Genomic DNA, 6,000 nt, shown 5'->3' on the forward strand with positions numbered 1-6,000 from the left:
GTGCGATCCATTCTCTTTGCTAACCTATTCTGCTGCAGCGTGCCCCTCACTGTCCAGTGTTTGGAAATTCCCTATTGTGCACAAAACTCTTGGAAAGGCATATAGGTATACTCAGTACCATTGTCAGACCGTAGAGTCTTCACCTTCCTATCTGTGTGATTCTCAACCCTTGTCTTCCACTTCTTAAATGTCTCAAAATCTTTATCCTTGGACTTCAAGATATATACCCACACATAGCGTGTATAATCATCGATGAAAGAAACATAATACCAGTTACCTCCCTTAGAAGCCACTCAAGAAGGTCCCCAAACATCCATATGCACATAATCCAGGATGCCTCTTGTCTTGTGCTTGCTTGTACCGAATTTGACTCTACACTGCTTGTCATAGACACAATGCTCACAAAATTCCATACTTGGTTTCTCCAAGTCTTTCAGTAGCCCTCACTTGCACAACTCAGACAATCCATTTTGGCTCATATGCCCAAAGTGCATATGCCACAATTTTGTGCACTCAAAATCATCACTACATGTACCCACTGTTATATCACCTATCATTGTACTACCCAACAAAGTATACAAGTTTCCATTTCTTTGACCCTTCATAATGACTAAAGAGCCACTAAGGATCTTTAGGACTCCACCATTTCCCACAAAATTGTGGCCTTTGGAATCTAAGGTACCAAGAGAAATAAGGTTCTTCTTTAGCTCAGGAACATGCCTCACATCGGTTCAAGTCCTCACTACACCATCATGTATCTTGAACCGTATAGTTCCAATTCCTACCGTCTTACAAGCAACATCATTACCCATCAAAACGAAATCTCCACTCAAGTTCTCATAGGTAGCAAACCACTTCCTATTTGGACATATGTGGTAGGAACACCCGGAATCAAGAATCCACGTATCAGTCATGTGGTCGTCTTATGTAGACACCGAAAACTTTGATAACATTAACTCAAAATCCTAGGTCGTATAAAAGGGAAAACGATTAGTTTTACCTACGAATAAGTGATTAAACTCAAATGTAAGTAAAACTATAACTATTTTACGCTTAATGTTATCAAAGTTTTCTACTCTCGGTGCCATTGCAATATAATTGGAATAGAAGATTCATTCCACTCCTAGTTCTTTAGAAGTCTAAGTTAACTACGATTATCAATCTATCAAGGTCAATGAGAGTAACGACAGAAATATACTACAATGGGAAACTACTAATCAATATGCGAATCACGAATAGACGGAATTCAAATACTAACTTGACAATAGATAATGAATTAAGGGAATTCGATTCCACCTTGATTCGACTTAATCAACTAACAAAGAAATGTTGTAACCCAAATTTCAATGTTTTTGCATAACAAACTGGTATTTCTAATCCCTAATTATTCATGGCAATCTCTACCAAATAATAACTAGCATGTGAAGCAATCAAACCTATTCTCATGGTAAACTAATTACTTTATAGATTTTGAATAGATTATCACGACGATTTCTAAGCTAACAAAATCAAGTTTTCATCAAGGCTTCCTCAAACCCCTCTAATGGAGGTTTTAGCCTTGAATCATTAAATTATCATTTCTATATGAATTAAAGCAAGACATGATATAAAGATTATAAATTTACTTATTTGAATTAAAATGGAAATCTAATCATGCAAGATTGAATTGAAACTAGTAATGATTATTAACTAAGTCTATGAGTTGAAGCTAAAATGATTTAATGGAATGAAACTAGATTTGTGAATAACTAACTAACTTTATTGATCTAATGAATAATAACAATACTGATTCAAAATTGAATTTAAAACAAGGTAATAAAACTAATTAATAGAGTCTAAACTAATTTATTTTCTAATCTAGGTCTAGCTAATTAGTCTGCCTCCTTTCCTCCTTTCAAGAAGAGAAAGAGATCCCTAATTTCGTGCATGGGCCTGGAGCCATGTTTTGGGCCGGAAAATCGAGCCCAAAACCCAATGTATTCAGTCCACAGAGGTCTTTTCAATTGGATTTAACTTCAACAGACTTTTCGTCCACTTCTGCTCCTCGGAATTAGGCCTACCTTATGTCAAAACGACCGTCTTGGAAAGAGCTTTCTAATGGTCCAAACCTTTACCCAATCAGAGGAGCAAAAGTGGACGAAAAGTCTATTGAAATTAAATCAAACTGAAAAGACCTCTGTGGACTGAAGAAATTGGGTTTTGGGCTCGATTTTCAAGCCCAAAACATGGCTCCAGGCCCATGCACGAAATTGGGGATCTATTTCTCTTCTTGAAAGGAGGAAAGGAGGCAGACTAATTAGCTAGACCTAGTTAGAAAATAAATTAGTTTAGACTCCATTAATTAGTTTTATTACCTTGTTTTTAATTTAGTTATTTAATCATTGATAATTCTTTATTAGATTAATAAAAGTAGTTAGTTATTCATAAATTTAGTTTTGGTTTATTAAATTACTTAGATCTAAATTCAGTTATTAGTTGTTAATCATTTCTTAATTGTTAATTCAGTTGTGAATCCTTGAGTAGTTCAAATTAGTAAATTTATAATCTTTATATCATGTCTTGCTTAAATTCATATAGAAATGATAATTTAATGATTCAAGGCTAAAACCTCTATTATAGGAGTTTGAGGAAGCCTTGATGAAAACTTGATTTGGTTAGCTTAGAAATCGTCGTAATAATCTATTCAATTCTATAAAATAATTAGTTCACCATGAGAATGGGTTTGATTGCTTCACATGCTAGTTATTATTTGGTAGAGATTGCCATGAATAATTAGGGATTAGAAATACCAATTTGTTATGCGAAAGCATTGAAATTTGGATTACGACATTTCTTTGTTAGTTGATTAAGTCGAATCAAGGTGAAATCGAATTTCCCTAATTCATTCTCTATTGTCAAGTTAGTATTTGAATTCCGTCATTTCGTGATTCACATATTGATTAGTAGTTTCCTATCGCAGTATATTTCTATCGTTACTCTCATTGACATTGATAGACTGATAATCGTAGTTAACTTAGACTTCTAAAGAACTAGGAGTGGAACGAATCTTCTATTCCAACTATATTGCAATAGCATCGAGAGTAGAAAACTTTGATAATATTTAGTGTAAAAAAGTTCTAGTTTTACTTACATTTGAGTTTAATCGCTTATTCGTAGGTAAAACTATCATTTTCCCTTTTATCAAATGGCACCGCTGCCATCTTAGTTCCCTTTAGAATTGTTTTCATTAGTATTGTTAGTCTTCCCAAAATCCCATTAAACCCACCCACCTTTGTTTGATTCTAACTGTGGTTGTTTGCTTCGGAACTGATTTTTTTTCGCAGGAATACACTGAACGCACCCTGCGCCCTTGTAGGCCAAAATTGGAGTGCACCCCGCGCTGAAGTGCATGGACATCAGTCAAGGCACGAGCGCACCCCATGCCCATCCTAGACAAAATCAAGGCGCACCACGCGCTAAAGTGCCTGGACATCAGCTAAGGCATGAGCGCACCTTGCATCCTCCCAAGGCTTAACTAGAGCGCAACCCGCACCCAAAGTGCCTGGACCTCGAGTCAGATACGAGCGCACCATGCGCCCTATCTAGGCTACTTCAGAGCGCACCCCGCGCCCTATTCTGAACTGCCTGATTTCCACAAGTTAGTTCAAACTTCCATTACTTTAAGTTATTCAGTGTTTCTAACTTGTTACACACACTGAGCTCGCGTATACAATACGTTATTCATAAGCAAAACAAGGTGGAATTCAGGTACTTCTTTCTTCCACTCCTCGCCTCTCCTGTTAGAGGTTTATACTAGCATATTAGGATTGTTTTGATGTTTGTTGTTTTTAGTTAAAATTGGTCTTAGCCTTGCATGAGATTGAGGTCAAGTAGAAGAAAAACGCCTAACGTAATCAAACGTCAACGTCAACAAACACGCCTTTCTAGTATACCACTCACTACACCTCTAGCTAATATACCATATACTACATCTGAAATAATGGTTGAAGAAAGAGAGTCTCCTCTCTTTGACTTTTACAAAGTCTTGAACGATAGCCCAAAATCTTGCATCGTTCTTGCAGACCCAGTGGGGGATTTCCGAATCCCCCCAAATATATTTAATTTGTTACCCATTTTTCATGGGTTAGACCATGAAAAACCTTATCAGCACATGCATAGGATTGAACAATTCCTTACCACATTCCACCATCCTACGGTTGGTGCTGAACAAATTAAATTGAGGGTGTTTCCTTTCACCTTAGCCGATAAGGTGGCGTCTTGGTTAACTGCCCAAGCGCCTAATTCTATGGACTCATGGGCCAAACTTGTTCAACTATTTATGGAACATTTTTACCCACCACTGAAGACAGATGAAATGCTTTCCAAGATTCATTTTTTTCAACAGAATCCTCATGAATCATTTTCAGAGGCTTTGAATCGTTTCACCGATCTTCTTATAGAGTGTCCACACCATAACCTCGCGAAAGACACGTTAGTTCGTGCTTTTTTCAAAGGACTTTTACACCACCATAAAGAAGTCCTTGACATAATGAATTAGGGTAGTTTCCTCACTAAAAGAGCCTTAGAGGCTTATACATTTTTAGAAGATCAAACAAAGCGTAATAATAACTCGGGGGGTAGTGACGATATTTCCCGCTCCGCTAGTTCTTCTACAACAGTTAAGGCCGCCGGTATGTTTGAGATTAAACCCGATCCTGAACTAAAAACTTTAATTGAATCTCTCACTAAAAAGGTAGAGGCTATTTCTGTTCAACAAAAGCCTATCCCCATCATGAATGTCAACTCCAATCCATGAAATTTCTGTTTGAGTCCTGAGCATCCCGACTCCTATTGTCTTCTCGCTTATGAACAACAAACATCACAACAAGATAACATTTGCTCAATTAATAGTTATCCTATTCCTAACGCTCCTTGGAGACAACATCCCAACTTCAGTTGGAGAAATAATCAACAAGTAACACCTCAAGGGTTTAATAATCAAAATGTTAGGCCAGCAAACAATTACAGCCAAGCTCCACCACGACAAGGACAAGGTCAGGGTAATTATAATAATTATAATGCTAATAGAGGTATCGTTCTGGTTAATAATAACTATCACAACCCACCTGTTAATAATCAACGTGACATAGTTCCTGTCACACAACCTGTAACAAACACTCCTCCATAACTGGATCATTTCGACGCCTTTATGCAAACCCAACAACAGATTTTACAGTCCATCCAACTTTCCTTATAGCAGTTAGCCCAAGAGAAAGTACAACCCAAAGATGTGTTTCCAGGTCAAGCGATACCTAATTCTAAAACAACAAACACAGCCTTTGAGGTAAACGGTAATACTAGTAAGGACAATGCAAACATAGGTGAGCTAAATGCCATCACCACTCTCCATTCTGGCAGAGTGGTTGATAGCGCCGTAACTAAGCCTATAGTTACCCCACCAGTAGTACCTACACCGGATATTGAACTAGATACCGAAATAGAAACTGAAGATCTTACCCCTGTAGAAGTACCAGTTAAACCACAACCTAAGAAACAAAAGGCCAAGGTAAAACATCCTGTTGATCCATATGCTAAATATAGAGAGAAACCACCGTTTCCCCAGAGATTAGCTATGTTGAACAAGGATACAAATTATGATGAGATTAGGGAAGTTTTCAAAAATCTAATGATAAACCTTCCTTTTCTTGAAGCGATTAAAAAGTTACCTCACCATGCTAAGTTTCTTAAAGAGTTGTGCACTACTAGGCGTAAGACAAATATTCCTAAAGACGCCTTTTTAACTGAACAGTTTCCAACTTTAACCGAACATAATGGAATCGTTAAGTACAAGGACCATGGTCGTCCTACTGTACAATGCACCTTAGGAGATTCCCACACGACGACCGCTTTATTAGACCTGGGGGCGGGTATTAACTTACTCCCATATTATCTATACAAACAAATAGGTCTACAGGAGATGCAACCTACTAAAATGACATTGCAATTAGCGGATCGGTCTAT

The sequence above is a fragment of the Coptis chinensis genome, chromosome 6 (assembly GCF_015680905.1).
Source record: "Coptis chinensis isolate HL-2020 chromosome 6, ASM1568090v1, whole genome shotgun sequence".
Taxonomy (NCBI): domain Eukaryota; kingdom Viridiplantae; phylum Streptophyta; class Magnoliopsida; order Ranunculales; family Ranunculaceae; genus Coptis; species Coptis chinensis.